Source organism: Benincasa hispida, chromosome 12, assembly GCF_027475165.1.
Source record: "Benincasa hispida cultivar pf3 chromosome 12, pf3_genome.v1.1, whole genome shotgun sequence".
In the NCBI taxonomy this organism is placed as follows: Eukaryota; Viridiplantae; Streptophyta; class Magnoliopsida; order Cucurbitales; family Cucurbitaceae; genus Benincasa; species Benincasa hispida.
The window spans coordinates 74,547,798-74,567,938 of NC_143489.1; the positions used below are offsets into that span (position 1 = coordinate 74,547,798).

The following is a 20,141-nucleotide window of genomic DNA, read 5'->3' on the forward strand; positions in this document are numbered from 1 at the left end:
CGCGTTCTTAAACTTCTTCATAAACTTTTCCACCACCTACTCCCAAGAAGTGATCTCCTTTGGTTCGAGCGAATAAGCTCATTTCCTAGCCTGATCACAGAGAGAAAATGGGAATAACGTTAGTTAAACCTTCTCAACAGAGATATTCGAGAACACAAAATTATTGTAGATTTCAATAAAACTTTGGAGATGGGCGTGCGGATCCTCGCCACGCCTCCCTTCAAATTGACCTGCAGTCTGGATCATCTGCAGTATCACCGGTTTCATTTTCAGAGAGAAATCATAGAGGTTTGGCGATACATAGTCCCTAATGGGCCTATTGCGATCGTTGGCCAACAGAATTGGATTTTCCATGACATTGTTGTTGTTTGGTGCTTCATTCCTAGGCTGCTCCACCATCTCTTCTTTATCGGATTGTGGTTGCTGTTGGCGGTCCCTTAGTCTCCTTCGAAATGTTCTCTCAATCTCCGTGTCATAGTTCGCCAGAGATTGAGAGTTCTACAAAGAATTAATAAAAATTACCGTTAACAACTATTTTGCTGAAGTCCCCGACAACGGCGCCAAAAACTTGATACGTTATTTTATTAAGTGTGGAATATGGATGATATGCGTTGATGGAATTATGTTGTGCACTTAAGTTTTCCTAGCAGAATTCAAGTGTAAATTCCTTTGAGTTTCCTGGTATGTCTAGGGTCGATCACATGGACTTGTGAAAATAGTTTGCGTTAACTTCGCGGTAACCGATAAAATAAATAAGGTGGTTGGTTTGTTGGTTGCGTTGATTTAAAATAAATGAAATAAATGCGGCGGATCTGAGAAATGAAAGTTGCATTGATAGATGGAATGGGTATGCGATGAACGGGTTGAGAAGATCTTTAGATAGCGTTACTTAGGAATGCGTCAGACTATGCGATCATGTTACTATCATGCACAGCAAGTCATTTTCCACTGTAAATGCGATGCTCCTAAATCTAGGATGGAAGTATTGCATGCAAAATGTCCATAGAGGTTATTCCTAAGTCTCTACTCTTGTCCTATGCGTTGATGCAAAATGCATAAAAGCAAGGTGACTACATACAATCATATCTTATTGCTAAGATGCATACAATGCGTTGATAACAAATAGTGCTCATCTCTAAGCACCTATCTCCTATTTACGCATTCTAATATGGTTTTTCCAAACCTAGATTCTGACCTGACCTTCCCAAGTCTAGATCCTGTTCTTAGGCTACCCTCCCGAGTATCTCTAATAGACGAATGAAGCATACATAAACAAGATAACCACAAAGAATGAAGATTCCCTCATTGTGCTATCTAAATGCTTCTCAACCCATTCAACTAATTTAGCTACTCATGCATGAATCACAAAGAGTGAACAGATATAAAGAAAGAAATTCCATTCTTATAAATATGTTAAGTACAAAATGCTACTGGAAGTTAAGGTAGAGAGCCTGGTAGTAATTCCTTGCTGACCGAGGCTTTTTACAATGGGATCTCTATTCTGAACTAAATATATTCCCGCTTCCATTGAAGTCGGCCCTCTCTCTATCTTAGAGCTTTCGGTGCTTTCCCAAGCTCGCCGGGACGATCTACTGGCACACCTTCTTCGTTGCGTTCGCCTTAAAATGAAAGAAGACTATGGATAGAGATGCAAACTTGTAAAATAATGAAATAATCGATCTTCACCTTTCATCTAAAGAATGCACTTGGTATTTATAGGGCATCAAAGGTGAAAGGCGGCTTCTCTCTCCTGGCTGTACAGATGGGACAACTTTAATTCCTGACTGATGCGCCGGATAATTGTCACCGATAAAGTTGGATATACTTTGTGACCGTTATCGGCTATCAACTTAATTTGGATCCGACTGCCGTCAGCTTTCTATCCCCTCGATCTTAATTTTCCTTTCATCCGGATGCGCCCACCATGTTGTAGTGATTCTTCTTAGGTGAATGTTTGCGAGCACGATCAACGCAAAGTCTTGCGATGAAGTTGCGCTCCACGAATGTATTCCTATGATCGCATTCTTTGCATTGCGTTAACGCATTATTCTCCACAAAAATTAAAGATCAAATTCTCTAATGATTTGGACGCATGCGACCGCAATATTATAGAATTTATGCTTAATGGATGCAATTTAACATATTTCAGCAACGCAATCCAACATTGTTTAAGGATTTAGCACTATGATAATGTGCATTTCTACCCGTTATCAAACAACTCCACTGTCAACGCAATGGGAAACCTATGTTGATTAGATTTAAGTTGTGAAAGGAACTTACCCGTAGTTGGATGTCCGCATGACACACGTGGGGGCAAACCAAAACGAAAGTAAGTTACCAGGATCAACCCATAATTAAATGACCGCAACTCCACGGCCAATAGGTATGATTTTAGTTTGAGAAAGAGTGCATTGCTCGTAGTTGGATGTCTACATGACACACGTGAGGGCAAGCCAAAACGAAGGCAAGGCACTCGAATCAGTGCAAGGTTAGAAAAAAATAGCAATGAAGAAATTTTTTGTGCAAGGATAAAATCATTTGACACCCTGGCAGAAAAAATTTCTTTTCGAAATAAATCATGTGATGTTCCGGAATTCAGTGAAGTTCTTTTGAAATTTAAGATTGCAGTCCTTAGGTCTTAGAAATATTTTAAGAAGAGACTTGAATAAGACTTAAGGAAATTCAGGTATATAGGATTTGAACGAAGTATTCTTGAGAAATCTAGGAAAAGAACTTTGCAGTTGACTTGCTAAAGGAATTTTTAGCTTATGCTCGAGGACAAGCATTGTTTAAATTTGGGGGTGTGAACGGGCATAAATGCACGTTATCATAGTGCTAAGTTCTTAAACAATGTTGGATTCCGTTGATGAAATATGTTAAATTGTGTCCATTAAGAATAAATTCTATAATATTGCGGTCACATGCGTCCAACGCATTAGAACAGTTGATCTTTATATTTTTGTGCAGAATATGCGTTCACACAATATAAAGATTGCAATCATAGGAATTCACTGGTCGAGCGCAACTTCACCGCAAGGCTTTGCGTTGATCGTGCTCGTAAACATTCACCCGAGAAGGATCGCCACAACTTGGTCAGTGCAACATGGTGGCCGCATCCGGGTGAAAGGATAATAAAGAGCGATGGGACAGAAAGCTAATGACAGTCGGATCCAAATTAAGTTGACAGCCGATAACGGTCGCAAAGTATATTCAGCTTTATCGGTGACAATTATCCGGCACATCAGTCAGGAATTAAAGGTGTCCCATCTGTACAACCAGGAGAGAGAAGCCGCCTATACCATGGATGCTCTATGAATACCAAGGACATTCTTCAGAGAAGGGGTTGATCGGTTGAGAGTTAACCAATTGCTTCTGTTTATAATTTCCTTTCCATTTAAAGGCGGAGCAAGAGAAGGGTGGTGGCGCCGGAGATCACCCATGGAAACTCGAGAGAGAACCTTGGGGCGTAAGAGTAGAGAGCAGGCGAACTCTCGCGAGAGCGAGATTATCTTTAGAGCCCGAGTAGAAACAGTGTAAACGCCTGGCAGCAAGAAATTGCTACCAGGCTCTTTATTAAACTTGCATTATTATTTTGTACTTCATCTTCATATCTATTTAATGGAAGTTCTATTTCTACATCTGCTCACTCTCTTAATACGCATGAGTAGCTAAGCTAGTCGAATGGGTTGAGAAGAACTAAGCTAACATGACCTAGGAAGTTTATTGCTTGCGATTGTCTTGTTTTATACTGTGCAAAATACCCTTTAGAGTTACTCAAGAGAGAGTCTAAAGAAAGAACCTAATGTCTCGAGAGAACTAGGTTAGAATCTAGACTTGAAAGAGCAAGATTAGGCTTGTATAAACAAGAGATAGGGACTTAGAGATAAGCTCTGTTTGTCAACACTGCATCACATGCATTCTAGGAATAGATATGATGATATGTGGTCGCCTTGTTTATGTATCGTCGCATAGACAAGAATTAGAGGTTTATGTGTAGGCCCTATAGACACCTTTGCACATAGATCGCATGTGTTCTTGTATTAGAAGCCGTAACATTCACGCCGATAGGTGGTTTACTATTGTATGCATGTTGCATGATCGCAAAGCATGAACACATTCTAGGGAATGTTAACCTAATCCTTCTCAACCTATTCACCGCATATTCATCGCATCTCCCATTTACAAACTCTTTTCAAACTCTGCCGCATTTGTTATTTATCTTTAATCAATGCAATCAACAAACCAAACACTTTATTTATTTACCCGATTACCGCAAAGTTTTCATGAAAATTACCAATGCAATCTATTTTCACACGTCCCTGTGTTCGACCCTGGACTTACTAGGAAACTTAGAGGAATTTACACTTGAATTCCACTGGGGAAACTTGAGTGCACAACGCAAATCCATCAACGCATATCATCCATATTTCCACTACATAAATCCAAGCATCAATATGCCACTTCTTCTAGGCATCCTTCCTATAATAATTCATAACCATTAGGGACATTACAATATTTACATGCTCCTAATCTAATGGATGAGCCTATTTCCCTAAAATCTTATGCTCTGATACCAACTTATCACACCCACTCTCAGATCACCTTCTTAACCTAGGAAGAAGTGTGAAGACAACAGATGTCAACCCTTTTATGACTTCTACTACTTAATCTCACTCTTGAAACCTGTCTCCATGACATCTATTGTACCTAATATATTGTTAATATACATACATGCATCTAGAATATCCATCATACAACCACAACTAAATGCACACACAATATATACAAGCCAGAACAATTTACATAAGTTTACACAATAGTGATTCCATCTAGGGTTCTACCCTTGCCCCCTAATATGTACATGATGGGTTGATACTTAAACAAAATAGGATGGACCACCTAAACTTCTTCAATTTCTTGGTATCTTTGAGTATGTGGTAGACTGGCAAATCAGCTAAGCTTCAAAAAATTGACTGCTACTTGGAGGAAAAAGAAAACAGTTGGAAAAGGTGAGCTACTTATGCCAATGAGCGACTTTCTTTAAGACTTGCATATGCTAAAAACATAATAGAAGAACATACTTACTGAATAAGTGTGCATCTCTAAGTTCAGGGTTAAAAAATAGTTATAAAACATAAAAAATATACATCTCTGTAAATACTTTCAAAACCTTGAAAAACTTAAATATCATAGTTGTTAAAAAACCTTCCTTCTCTTGCCTTAGTTGAGGGAGAGCCCTTTTGCTTGATCACTCAACGTCGATAACCTTAGCTGATGTAGAGTAATCGATAATACTGTTCCTACATGCACGTGTACATGCCCGAAAGGCTAGTAAACTATGTGTAACCTAGATATCGTCATCCCTTAGGTATCAAGGGACTTAGATACCTTCATCTCCTCCAGTATATGATTTTCTTCATATAAACTTTGGAAAATGTGGTTTGGATTTAAAACTCATAAAACTAAGCAGTAAGCATTACATTATAAAACACGTCATAGTAATAGAGGTCATGAAAAATAACTTAACTCAAGGAATGCTAACTAGTACATGGTTTAATCATGAAAACTCAAGTATACTCATAACAATCTTCTAATGGTTTGCCATGCTTTAGGCTTAAAACTGATTTTGAAAGTAAAGAAAATATCTTGGCATAAAACTTGTTAAATGCATGCTTCATTTTACCCAAAACTTTAACCTTTTAAAGAAAAGGACCATGCATCCATTTAATCATTGGCTTTTGAAAGATAAGCATATGTGGGAAACATCATTCTCAAACTCATATTATGAACTGGTGAGCACATCCTACTAAAATCAGTCATGCGTTGGAAATTTCATAGAAAAAATATGCTATAACGCACGGAAATCAAGTCAAGATAAACTTTTACGAAAACTAGTCACTCATTGTGTTGTGCTACTCCCCCAAGGGTTATAAGCTTCTCCTACATGTGTTTGCTCTGTGACATGGAGAAGTACCCTAGGTTAACATTATTAGCGATATTTTGGGCTTAACTCTAGTATTTAAGCTTAATATCACACTCAGAAATTCCTTACGACTCACCAATGCCTGGCCTATACCAATGCATCACCGCGACACTTAGCCATTTACCTTGCAACTCGGTTGGTTGGGCGTTAGCACTCGCACACAGGTGCTTAGATATCTTAGGCGTTGGGTGCTTGCTAGCACTACACTTAGCACGCTTGGCTGATGGCACCTTCTGCTGCACAGCCTCACGCCTCACCTCTCATGCAGACCTTATGTTAAAGCAAGGGATGTTTGGACAACCGTTCTCATCAGCATGACATGATGCTATTAAATATGTTTTTAATTTGCATATAAAGAAGGGAACCTCTATTAGAGAACATTTCCTATACATGTTGGTCCACTCCAGTATAATGGAATCAAACGAGCTTGTAATAGACGAGAAGAGTAAAGTGAGTATGATATGGAAACTCTTCCAGAGAGTTTTTTAACCTTTCGTACAAATGTTGTAATGAATAAAATTGATTACAACTTGATGACTCTCCTCAATGAACTCCAAACTTGTCAATCTTTAAAGAAAAATAAAGAAAGGGAAGCAGATGTTGTTTCGCAAAGGAAATTTCAGAAGGGTGTTTTATCTAGTATAAAACCCTCTGAAAAGAAGTTTGGATCTTCAAAGTATAAGAGTATCCAGATGAAGAAAAAATGAAAAGGGAAAAAACCTTATTCGTACAAATGCTGTAATGAATAAAATTGATTACAACTTATCGACTCTCCTCAATGAACTCCAGACTTATCAATCTTTAATGAAAAATAAAGAAGGGGCAGCAAATGTTGTTTCCCATAATAAAATTTCAAAAGGGTGTTTCATTTAGTACGAAACCTTCTAAAAAGAAGTTTGGATCTTCAAAGGAAAAGAGTATCCAGATGAAGAAAAAGGGAAATGGGAAGAAATAGTCTCCTACTATTAAAAGCAAGACAAGAGTTGCAAAAGGAAAATATTTCCATTGCAACATCGACGAGCATTGGAAGCGCAATTGCCCTAAGTATCTTACGGAAAAGAAAGCTGAGAAGGAAAATCAAGGTAAATTCGATTTACTTGTAATGGAAACATGTTTAGTGGAAAGTTCTCACTTAACTTGGATACTGGACTCCGACGCCGCTAATCATATTTACATTTTCTTATAGGAAACTAGTTCTTGAAAGCAGCTATTAGAAGATTAAATGACTTTCAAGATGAGAACAGGTGATGTCATTTCAGCAGAGGTAGTGGAAGACATCAAGTTTTGTTTGGAGATTCTTACATTTTACTTGAAAATGAATATTTTGTACCTAAATGAAAAGGAACTTAATCTCTGTATCTTGTTTATTGGAAATATGTATAAAATAACTTTTGATATAAATGAAGTGTTCATTAGTTTAAAAGGTGTTCAAATGCGTACAACTAAACTTAAAAATAAGTTGTATGTGTTAAAACCAATTGAGGCAAGAGCCATTTTAAATATAGAGATGTTTAAAACGATAAAAACTCAAAATAAGAAAAGAAAGATTTCTCCTAACGCCTATTCTTGGCACTTAAGTCTTGGTCACATAAAGTTTAATAGGATTGAGAGATTGATAAAACATGGTCATTTAGATCAGTTAGAAGATAGATATTTACCTCCATGAGAATCATGTCCTGAGGGAAAAATGGCTAAAAGATATTTTTCAGAATAAAGTCTTAGATCCAAAGAACCTCTAGAACTTATACATTCAGACCTTTGTGGTCCTATGAATATTAAAGCTCGGGGAGGATCTGAATATTATGTCAATTTTATTGATGATTATTCCAAATATGACTATATTTACCTAATGCATCAAAACTCTAAGACTCATGAAAAGTTCAAAGAATATAAGACTGAGGTTGAGAACCTATTAGGTGAAAGGATAAAAACACTTCGATCAGATTGAGGTGGTGAATATATGGATTCACAATTCCATAACTATTTAGTAGAACATGGAATTCAATCCCAACTCACAGCACCTGGTACACCATAGCAAAATGGTGTAGTAGAAAGAAGAAATCGAACCTTGTTAGACATGGCTCATTGAATGATGAGTTATGCCCAGTTACCTTAGTCCTTTTGGGGATATGTAGTATAAGCTGTTGTAGATATACTTAACATGGTTCCCTCAAAAAGTGTTTCAAAAACAAGATGTGAAGGTAGGTTATGCTACTTCGGAATTTGGGGATGCCCAATACACGTGTTAGTGAAAAACCCTAAGAAGTTGGAATGATGTTAAAAAAATATTTCTATTTGTAGGATACCTTAAAGAAACAAAAGGTGGTCTATTTTATGATCCTTAAGAAGATAAGGTATTTGTATCGAAAAATGCTACATTCTTAGAAGATGATCGCATAAGAAATCATCAACCTTGCAGTAAACTAGTATTATATGAGTTCTCTAGAAAATCTATAGATAAATCAACAAGAGTTATTGATCAAGATGGTCCTTCAACAAGTGTTTTTAGTCCATCACATCCTTCTCATGAGATAAGAATGCCTCGACGTAATGGGAGGGTTGTTCAACAGTCTGACCGCTATATGGGCTTAAAAAAAACTCATGTCATTATACCTAATGATGGCTTAGAGGATCCATTGACCTTTAAAAACGCAATGGAAGATGTAGATAGAGATCAATGGATAGAAGCCATGGACATAGAAAAGAAGTTGATATACTTCAATTCTATCTAGGAACTTGTAGATCAACTAGATGGGGTAAAATCTATTGGTTTCAATTGGATCTACAAGAGAAAACGAAACCAAACCTATAAAGCCAGACTCGTGGAAAAAGGTTTTACACAAAGAGAGGGAGTAGACTATGAAGAAACCTTCTCTTCTATTGCCTTGATTAAATCGATAAGAACACTTTTATCTATTGCTGCTTTCTATGGTTATGAAATTTGAAAAATGGATGTCAAGACAGCCTTTTTGAATGGTCATCTTTACGATACATGTCTCAACCAAAAGGATTTATTGAATAGGGTTAGGAGCAAAAGGTTTGCAAGCTTATTAGATCCATTTATGGATTAAAAAAAGCATCTCGATCCTGGAATATAAGGTTTGACACTTCAATAAAATCTTATGGTTTTGAACAGAATATTGACAAACCTTGTGTTTACAAGAAGATAGTCAACAAGATTATAGCTTTCTTGGTCCTTTATGTTGATGATATTCTGCTCATTGGGAATGAGACACGATTCCTTGCTGACCTAAAGAGATGGTTAGCATCGCAATTTCAAATGAAAATTTGGGAGATGCCCAATATGTTATTGGAATCAAAATTGTCCGGAATCGCATGAACGAAACACTAGCGCTATCTCAAGCATCTTATATTGACAAAATATTGTCAAGATATCACATGCAAAATTCCAAAAAAGGTTTGCTACCGTTTAGACACGGAATTCATTTTTTTAAGAAACAATGTTCTAAGTCACCTCAAGAAGTTGAGGAAACAAAAATAATTCCTTATGCATAAGCAATCGGGAGCTTGATGTACGCTATGTCATGTACACTTTCCAACATATGCTTTGCAATTGGAACCGCCAACACGTTTCAGTCCAACCCTGGACACAACCATTGGACTGTTGTTAAGAACATCCTCACGTATCTTCGGAGAACGAGGAACTATATGCTCGTGTATGGTCCTAACGATTTCATCCTTGTGGGATACATTGATTTTGATTTTCAAACTGATGTAGATTCTAAAATCTGCTTCAAGATCAGTATTCACTCTTAACGGAGGAGCAATAGTGTGGAGAAGTATCAAAAAGAGTTGAATTGTTTATTCCACGATGAAGGCTGAACATGTAGTTGCATGTGAAGCAACTAAAGAAATAGTATGACTCAGAAAGTTCCTGATATAATTGGAAGTGGTTCCAAATATGCATCTGTCGATCACCTTATTTTGTGATCACAGTGGAGCAGTTGCCAACTCAAAGGAACCTGTGAGCCATAAACGCGAAAAACATATTGAGCGAAAGTACCATCTGATTAAGGAGATAGTATACAGAGGAGACATGATAATCACAAAAATAGCCTATGAATATATTCTTGCTGATCCATTTACGAAGGCCCTCACGACTAAAGTGTTCGAGGGTCACCTGGTCGAACTAAGACTACGAGCTTCATAACGTTAGTGTAGGTGGGAGAATGTCAAGGATATATTGATGCCCTAGTTTATTGTATTTTATCTTTTCTGAATGGCGCTTTACTGCATATGAGAATGCCAAACTCTACAAGGAGCAAAAAAAAAAAAAAAAAAAAAAAATTGTATGACGATAAAATCTATAAGAAAAATCTACATTCCATGGAACAAAGACAAAAATGATAATAATAAAACTCCATTATCAGTGCAAAGAAAATCCTAAACTGATAAGAGTTAAGTTGAGAAAGGAACTTACCCGTAGTTGAATACTTCGCATGACACCGTGCAGGTAAGCCAAAATGAAAGTAGGTTACCAAGATGAACATAATTCAAATAACGAAATAAAGACTACTCCACTATCGAGCAGAAGTAAATACTTAGCTAAGATAAGAGTTGAGTTGAACCTGGAACACAACCGTAGTTGGATGTCCGCATGACACCCGTGGGGGAAAGCCAAAACGAAGAGTGTAACCAAGCCCAACGTTCTTTAAATCAAAATGCAAACCAAGCTCCTTCGTAAGTAACACATACTGTTTTATAAAAAGGGACGCAAAAGAATTGTCTAAATCAAGAAAAGGACTTTTGAGCAGAAGTTTGTTGAATTTAAGACTAAGAAAGATTTACCTGAAGAAGTAACCAAGTGTTAAAAGGAACAAATGATTTTAAAGAGATTGTGTAAAGCTGATGCATTCTGAGCAACTAGTTGGCACATTTGATGATTTAAGTTGAGTATGAATTCCTTAAGTATAAGATATGCTTGAGGACAAGCATAATTCTAAATTTGGGGTTGTGATAACTTGTATTCTTGTAGAAATACAAGTTATTTGTGCCTTTTTCTTAGAATATGCGATAATAGAAAGGAAAAAAATGTGCCAATCATGGGTGAATTTATATATATAAAAAAAATCAAAGTTGTGCTCAAGTACATAAAACACACCTGTTGACCGCATTTCATGGGCAAAGTGCGCCAAAGTTTGTGTTTTGTAGGAAAACAAAAATTATTGCATTCGCCAATCCTTCAAGGAAAAATGCAATCAACGCATGCCTCGGGATTTCTGAAAACATATAACAGATATTCTGACGCATTTCATGATCTTGACCATGATGTAATGTTGAAATTCCCACCTACCTTGACAAATTATAGGAACTAATTAGAGCGGGAATTCCAAGGCAGAACAGCGTAGGGCTCAACATATAGAGCCTAAGCGCATCAAATGAAAGGATGTGAAGGCCAACAATTATAGAGAACATTCCATTCCAAATTTTCACTCCTTTCTTGGAGGCTCAACAAAGAAAGATCCTGAGAAGGGCTTTCACCACTCCACCCATCACATCAAACCGACAATCTTTACCACCATATATCACATCAAGAGATTGATATTGACCGTGAATCCATCACATTTGTTTCGTATTAACGAGTTTTAAAATTTGCTTGACTGGTCTCTTAAACAACTTGTATTTGAACGATTTTCTTTCTCAATATTATCACCATGTTCATCTCTACTCTACTGCATGTTCATTCATTTGTCATTTCGTTCCTCATGAATCACTAAACCCTCAGGGTAAGGGGGAAGGTCACTCTTATAATTTAAATCACATCTTAAGATGCTACCATGTTTGCTTAACGTATGTTTAAAAGTATACTTACATGCGAAAATAGAGAAGAGTAATATAATCAACTCCTCGAAAGAGAAAAGTTGATAGAACCTTTTAAGTGAAGCAAGAAGTATTTCTAGAGATAGAAACAACCTTGCATTCTATAGCACTCATATTTACACCTTATAGAAAAATGACCATTGAGGCAGTCATCGAAAGGTGTGCGCCAATCAGGAGCAAGAATCGTGGTAGTATCTCCAGTGAGATTTATTGATTCTTTAGTTACCTTCCCTCTAGCCCTTTCATTTCAATATAGTCCCTTTGTTTGGTCTGTGGCATTACACACCCATTGCCATTTCAAAATTATCAAGCCCTTAGTTACTCAAAATTTCATTAACTGCATTTAGTTTATTGTCATCACAATAACCAACGCATCTTTAACACCATCGCATAATTCATCTTACTTCAACATTATCGCATCAAATACCTGATGCTTGAATTTTATGAAGTGAAAATATGGATGATATGCGTTGATGGATTGCATTGTGCACTCAAGTTTTCCCAGCGGAATTCAAGTGTAAATTCCTCTGAGTTTCATGGTAAGTCCAGGGTCGAACATAGGGACTTGTGAAAATAGTTGCGTTGATAATGTTTACGAAAACTTTGTGGTAACCAAATAAATAAATAAAGTGTGGGTGTGTTGTTGTGTTGATAAGAAAGAGTAAATAAAGGCGGAGAATTTGAGAAAGAGAGTTTCGTTGATAGATGCAATGAGTATGCAATGAACGGGTTGAGAAGATCTTTAGCTAGCGTTACTCGGGAATACGTCAAACTTTGCGATCATGTTACAACCATGCACAGCAAGTCATTTCCTAATGTAAATGCGATGCTCCTAAGTTTAGGACGCATGTGTTGAATGCAAAATGTCCATAGAGCTTATCCCTAAGTCTTTACTCTTGTCCTATGCGTTGATCCAAAATGCATGAAAGCAAGGTGACCGCATACAATCATATCTTATTACTAAGATGCATGCGTTGTGTTAATAACAAATAGTGCTCATTCCTAAGCGCTTATCTCTCGTTTATGTGTTCTAGTCTTGTTCTTCCAATCCTAGATTCTGATCTGACCTTCCCAAGTCTAGATCCTGTCCTTAGACTACCCTCCCGAGTATCTCTAATAGACGAATGAAGCATACATAAACAAGATAATCACAAAGAATGAAGATTCCCTAGTTGTGATAGCTAAATGCTTCTCAACCCATTCAACTATTGTAGCTACTCATGCATGAATTACAGAGAGTGAACAAATATAGAGGAAGACATTCCATTCTTATAACTTAATTGAGTACAAAATGATAATGGAAATTAAAGGTAAAGAGCCTGGTAGCAATTCCTTGCTGACCAAGGCTTTTTACACTGAATCTCTATTCTAATCTACAAATATTCTCGCTTCTGCAGGCGTCGGCCCTCTCTCTATCATGGAGCTTCCGGTGCTTTCCCCAGCTTGTCGGAATGATTTATTGGCACACCTTCTTCCTCGCGTCCGCCTTAAAATAAAAGAAGACTATGGACAAAGACACAAACTTGTAAAATGATGAAATAATCGACTGCTTGACCTCTTCTCTGAAGAATGCACTTGGTATTTATAGGGCATCAAAGATGAAAGCCGGCTTCTCTATCATAGTTGTACAATTGGGACAACTTTAATTCTTGACTGATGCACTAGATAATTGTGATCGATAAAGTTGGATGTACTTTGTGACCGTTATTGACTATCAACTTAATTTGGATCTGACTGTCGTCAGCTTTCTATCCCATCGATTTTAATTGTCCTTTCATCCGGATGCACCCACCATGTTGCGGTGATTCTTCTTGGGTGAATGTTTATGAGCATAACCAATGTATTCTTATGATCGCATTCTTTGCATTGCGTTAACGCATTATTCTGCACAAAAATATAAAGATCAACTACTCTAATGCATTGGACGCATTCGATCGCAATATTATAGAATTTATGCTTAATGGACGCAATTTAACATATTTCATCAATAATGTCAGTGAGCGTCCAACCAATTACTCGCACATGTTTCTTGAGAATGCTCATTAATGCATTCTCATACTGCCCCAGAAATGCGTACTTCAAATGTGTTGGTAGGGTTTTTAGTTCAAGGGTTGGTGGTTCCACGAGAGAAGGTTGCGTTATCTTTCTTTCTTCTTTTGGCTCTTCTTCATGCGTTGCTATCGATCCTCCTTCTTTGTTTGTTTTTGCTACGACCGCATTGCAGGCAGCTACGAATGCGTTGGCATCCTCTTCTTCACACTCTTCATCAGACTTTTATTCTTCAATCAAATTCAGGTCATCATCATAATCTTGCAGGTCTTCCTCGTCAGGAAATTTCATGGCACGAATTATATTAAACTTGAGCTTCTGTCCGTTTATGCTCAAAGTGATTTCTCCCTTGTGCACAAACTATTGATAGGAAAGATCGCCCCAAAATGATGGGCACATCTTTGTCGGCCTCATAGTCTAGGATGATGAAGTCAGCTGGCAAAATAAATTTATCAATCGTGATCAACACATCCTTCACCGTACCTTCTGAATGAACCAGAGATCTATTTGTCAATTGAAGAGTCACGGAGGTGGGCACAAGTTGCCCCACATTTAATTGTCGAAAGATTGACAGCGACAACAAATTTATGCTAGCCCCCAAGTCACACAGGGCTTGCCCAATATAGAGTCCTCCTATGGAGCAAAGAATAGTGAAGCCCTCAAGATCACTCATCTTCGATAAGATAATAGATTTGGAGCATTAGTTAATGCCACCGTGGAAAATTTTCCAACACCTCTTTTCTTAGTTACCATGTCCTTAAGAAACTTGGCATAGGCAGGCATTTCCTCAATCACTTCACTGAAAGGAATATTAACATGTAATTGTTTTAGCATAGACAGGAAGCGTTGGTACTGTACCTCTTCATTTTTCTTCTTCCTTAGCCTCTGAGGGAAGGGTGGTAACTGAATTTTCATGGTTCCCATTTCATTCTACTTTAAGGTTGACGCAACCTCAGGTTCTACTGCTTCATTTTCCTTTTCTTCTTCTTTCGTTGTCGCAATCTCAAGCTTACCTACGATGGATTTTGCGGTCAATCTTCCATTGCATGCCCATCACCTTAAGTGGCACACCTTGCAGTGTTTTGACTTATTGCGTTAATCTGCCCACCTTGCGGTGTTGGGCTGCTGATCGTCATTCCTTGAATCAAATTCATCATTGCGTTCATTTAGTTTTTCAATGAGACAATAACACCGTTATTTACGTCAGAATTCTTGAGTCTTAATCTCTGGTCACTCTCCCTTTAGTCTTCATGATTCTTGGAGATGCGCTCCAAGATATTCTTTGTCTCATCATAAGTCTTATCAAGCAGACCACCAGCTACTGCTGCATCGGCAGCGGTCTGCGAAGCAAGATCCAGATCGAGGTAGAAAATTTCCATTTGCAGGCAATCTGGTAGTCCATTATTCGGGCAATCTCGGACCAACCTTTTAAACCTCGCCCAAGCATCACTGAGCGATTCATCCATATCTTGTTCAAAATTAGTAATAAGCTTTCTTCGTCTTGCGTTTTCAGTAGGTGGAAAATACTTCTTCATAAACTTCTCCACCACCTACTCCCAAGAAGTGATCTCTCCTGGTTCGAGCGAATAAGCCAATTTCCTAGCCTGATCACAGAGAGAAAATGGGAACAACGGTAGCCGAACTTCTTCAGCAGAGATGTTCGGGAACACAAAAGTATTGAAAATTTCAATAAAACTTCGGAGATGGGCGTGCGGATCCTCACCACGCCTTCCTCCAAATTGACCTGCAGCCTGGATCATTTACAGCATCATCGGTTTCATTTCAAATCTACTTCCGTCTAAGGTAGGCCTCATGATTCCCAGAGAGAAATCATAGAGGTTTGGCGATGCATAGTCTCTAATGGGCCTATTGCGATCGTTTGCCAATAGAATCGGATTTTCCATGACATTGTTGTTCGGTGCTTCAATCCTAGGCTACTCCGCCATCTCTTCTTTATCAAATTGTGGTTGTTGTTGACGGTCTCTTAGTCTCCTTCAAGATGTTCTCTCAATCTCCGGGTCGTAGTTCGCCAGAGATTGAGAGTTCTGCAAAGAAATCAAAAAAATTACCGTTAACAACTATTTTGCCGAAGTCCCCGGCAACGACGCCAAAAACTTGATGCTTGAATTTTATGAAGTTGAAATATGGATGATATGCGTTGACAGATTGCATTGTGCACTCAATTTTCCCTAGCAGAATTCAAGTGTAAATTCCTCTGAGTTTCCTGGTAAGTCCATGGTCGAACATAGGGACTTATGAAAATAGTTGCATTGATAATGTTTACGAAAACTTTGTCGTAACCAAGTAAATAAATAAAGTGTGGGTGTGTTGTTGCATTGATAAAAAAGAGTAAATAAAGGCGGTGGAGTTTAGAAAGAGAGTTGGGTCGATAGATGCAATGAGTATGCGATGAATGGGTTGAGAAGATCTTTAGCTAGCGTTACTCGGGAATGTGTTAAACTTTGCGATCATGTTACAACCATGAACAGCAAGTCATTTCCTAATGTAAATGCGATGCTCCTAAGTCTAGGACGCATGTGTTGAATGCAAAATGTCCATAGAGCTTATCCCTAAGTCTCTACTCTTGTCCTATGCATTGATTCAAAATGCATGAAAGCAAGGTGACCGCATACAATTATATCTTATTGCTAAGATGCATGCGATGCGTTAATAACAAATACTGCTCATTTTTAAGCACCTATCTCTCTTTTATGTGTTCTAATCTGGTTCTTCCAAACCTAGATTCTGATCTGTCCTTCCTAAGTCTAGATCCTATCCTTAGACTACCCTCCCAAGTATCTCTAATAGACGGATGAAGCATACATAAACAAGATAATCACAAAGAATAAAGATTCCCTAGTTGTGCTAGCTAAATGCTTCTCAACCCATTCAACTGTTTTAGCTACTCATGCGTGAATTACAGAGAGTGAACAAATATAGAGGAAGACGTCCATTCTTATAACTGAATTGAGTACAAAATGATAATGGAAACTAAAGGTAGAGAGCCTAGTAGCAATTCCTTGATGATTGATGCTTTTTACACTGAATCTCTATTATAATCTACATATATTCCTGCTTCCGTGGGTGTCGTCCCTCTCTCTAACTTGGAGCTTCCGGTGCTTTCCCCAGCTTGCCGGAACGATCTATCTATACACCTTCTTCCTCGCATCCACCTTAAAATAAAAGAAGACTATGGACAAAGATGTGAACTTGTAAAATGATGAAATAATCGACTACTTGACCTCTTCTCTGAAGAATGCACTTGGTATTTATAGGGCATCAAAGGTGAAAGGTGGCTTCTCTCTCCTGGTTGTAGAGATGGGACAGCTTTAATTCCTGAATGATACGCCGAATAATTATCACCGATAAAACTATATGTACTTTGTGACCGTTATCGGCTATCAACTTAATTTAGATCTGACTGTCGTCAGCTTTTTGTCCCATTGATCTTAATTGTCCTTTCGTCCGGATGCACCCACCATGTTGCGGTGATTCTTCTTGGGTGAATGTTTCCGAGCACGATCAACACAAAGTCTTGCGGTGAAGTTGCGCTCGACCAATATATTCCTATGATCGCATTCTTTGCATTGTGTTAACGCATTATTCTGCACAAAAATATAAAGATCAACTGCTCTAATGCATTGGATGCAAGCGATCGCAATATTATAGAATTTATGCTAAATGGATGCAATTTAACATATTTCATCAACACAATCCGATATTGTTTAAGGATTCAGCACTATGATAACATGCATTTCTACCCGTTATCAATACCCATGCTTGACCTCAAGTTATCCTGAGACACTTGTTACTAGGTTTCACTTGGCTTGTTAACGAGAAAACTTGTGATAGGCACATGTTCATTAAGTTTGATTGCATATATTTGCATCGCACAATCTTTGTGAATCTCAAAATTGCACACCTATTTTCATACAACAGTGACCTACTTTGTATACTGTTACAAACAATATGATCCCCAAATCGTTCATGTGGAGACATGCAAGTGGGGGCATCCTATTGAAAAGAGTTTTGCATAAGATTGAACCATGAAATAGTCACGTTTCTTTATAACGACTGTTTACTTTTAAAATCGATTATTTTAATTCGATGACCTAGGGTAAGTCAATCTTACTCCTGAGCTAACTATGAACTCTTGTTTATCCAGGATTATCCTTTGATCTCCATAGGTGAGAGTAGTTCAACAACATTGCTCAACAAACCTCCCATTTTGGGGATAAGATCGGATAGATAGCTGGGGACATTGTTCTGTAAGATGGAACTCACTCTTAACCATTTGAGGGTTAGTAGATAGGTTGTTCTCTTAAGTACTGATTCCTGATCTTTAACAAAGAGGCCCCACCCTCTCATGGTCGAGGCGGACATGGTTTATTACTTGGACTATAAACCAATTGTTTAATAGAAGATCAGTGGGAGCTTAAGGAGCAAGATGTATTACAGTGGTAAAACGATAATTTTGACGTAGTTGTAAATACGAAGCACCTGTGAAGGATCGACTTAATGATCATGGCTAAATCAAGTGAACAAAAATATTTCTACAGTGAGGAGAATGCCACCATCGAGCTATAGTGGTATGTCTTGGTGGTTAACAAATATTGGTTAATTCAAGTTAAAGAGTTTAAACGATTAATCTGAAATCGTTGGAGATCATGATTTGTAGGTCCATAAAGTCCCTCTACTAGCTCGTTTAATATTAAACATTGGATTAGTACGTTGAATGAAATTGAAGTGTTCAAATTTCAATTTAGTGTTTGAATTCAAAATGTTCAATTTCAATTTGGGGTTTGGACAATTATATTCAATATAATTAACAATAATTTTATCGAAATTTAATGTAATTGAAGAGTTTCAAATATTTAAATATTGATTTAAATATTGATTACATGAAAGGATTCATGCTTGAATTAGGTATTTTATTAATTTAATATTTGATATTAAATTATTATTTCATTAATTAATAAATCAATTTCAATTTATAAAATTCAATTTGTAGAATTGAATTTATTTTTATCTAGATTAATTTTAAAGTAAAATTAATTAGATTCTAAAAAATATATATAAATTAAAATTGAATTTTAATTTGAGTAGAAAAATTCAACATTGAGGTTTTTTTTTTTTTTTTTTTTCGATGGATTTTTCAACATTTCAACATCTAAGACACTCATTTAGTGCTAATTGAAGTGTCAATTAGTTGAATAAGTGAGTGCTTGCATGATTTATCTTGATAATATTGGGTTTTATGTCCTGAAACTCGTAGTTTGTAAAATGATAAATATTTTCTATAATCAATAAACTTATTATTGATTTTATAAATTGTATGAATGTCTAAATCCAATAAACTAAAACTCATGACTATTACATGAGTGCTTGAACTTTATGTGGAGACATAAAAGTGGATTAGGTTCGAGTAAATAGTCAAAATGATCTATAGTACATGAATAAGGTTGGGTACCTTATTCTGGTAATACTATTGGATGCGGCCTACTCTGTAGTTTTTACAAAGAGTTGTAAAGTGCTACATAAGAAGTGATCCTAATTTGTACATGTTATGACATAAGGAGTGGGGGCGTCCTATGCAATGACTTTGCATAAGATCGGACCAAGAAATAAGTCACTCTTACTTTATAACGTTGTTTACTATATAAGACTAACTATTTCACTTAGATAACCTAGGTAACTCGATCTTAATCCTATGCTAACTATGAACTCCTGTTTATTTGGGATTATCCTTAGATTTACATAGGTGAAGATTGGCTCAACAGCGTCGGCTCAATAAGCCTACCATTTCAGGGGTAAGACCTAATAGACAGCTGAGGACATAGGGTGCAAGACGGAGTTCACATCCACCCAATTTAGGGATAGAAGAAAGGTTGTTCTCTCTAGTACTGAATCCAGGTCTTGAACAAGGGGCCCTACCCTCTCACTGGGCTGAGAGAGTTTGGTTTAGTGATTAGATCACAAACCAGTTGCTCATTAGAGGATTAGTAAGAACTTGAGGAATAAGACGTAATCTCGGGGGTAAAATAGATATTTGACCCAACCATTATTACGAACAACCTAATAAGGGTCAACTTACTGATCATGGTTAAATCATGTGGACATAATATATCTACAATGAGGGTAGTGGAACTATGGGCTTTAATGGAGTGACCCATTAGTTAATAAATGGGGATTAACCTGGTCTAATGAGTTTAGCCAATTAATCTCGGATCGTTGGAGCCCATGATCTATAGGTCCGCGAGGTCCCCCT

At 37.3% G+C, this 20,141-nt stretch overlaps 1 non-coding gene across 1 annotated transcript; it reads left to right on the forward strand.

Annotated features, from left to right (window-relative positions):
- The first annotated feature begins 15,268 nt into the window (after positions 1-15,268).
- LOC120068627 (small nucleolar RNA R71) lies at positions 15,269-15,375 on the forward strand. The gene has a single exon (XR_005479264.1). It is a non-coding gene; the product is annotated as a small nucleolar RNA R71 (small nucleolar RNA).
- The last annotated feature ends 4,766 nt before the right edge of the window (positions 15,376-20,141 follow it).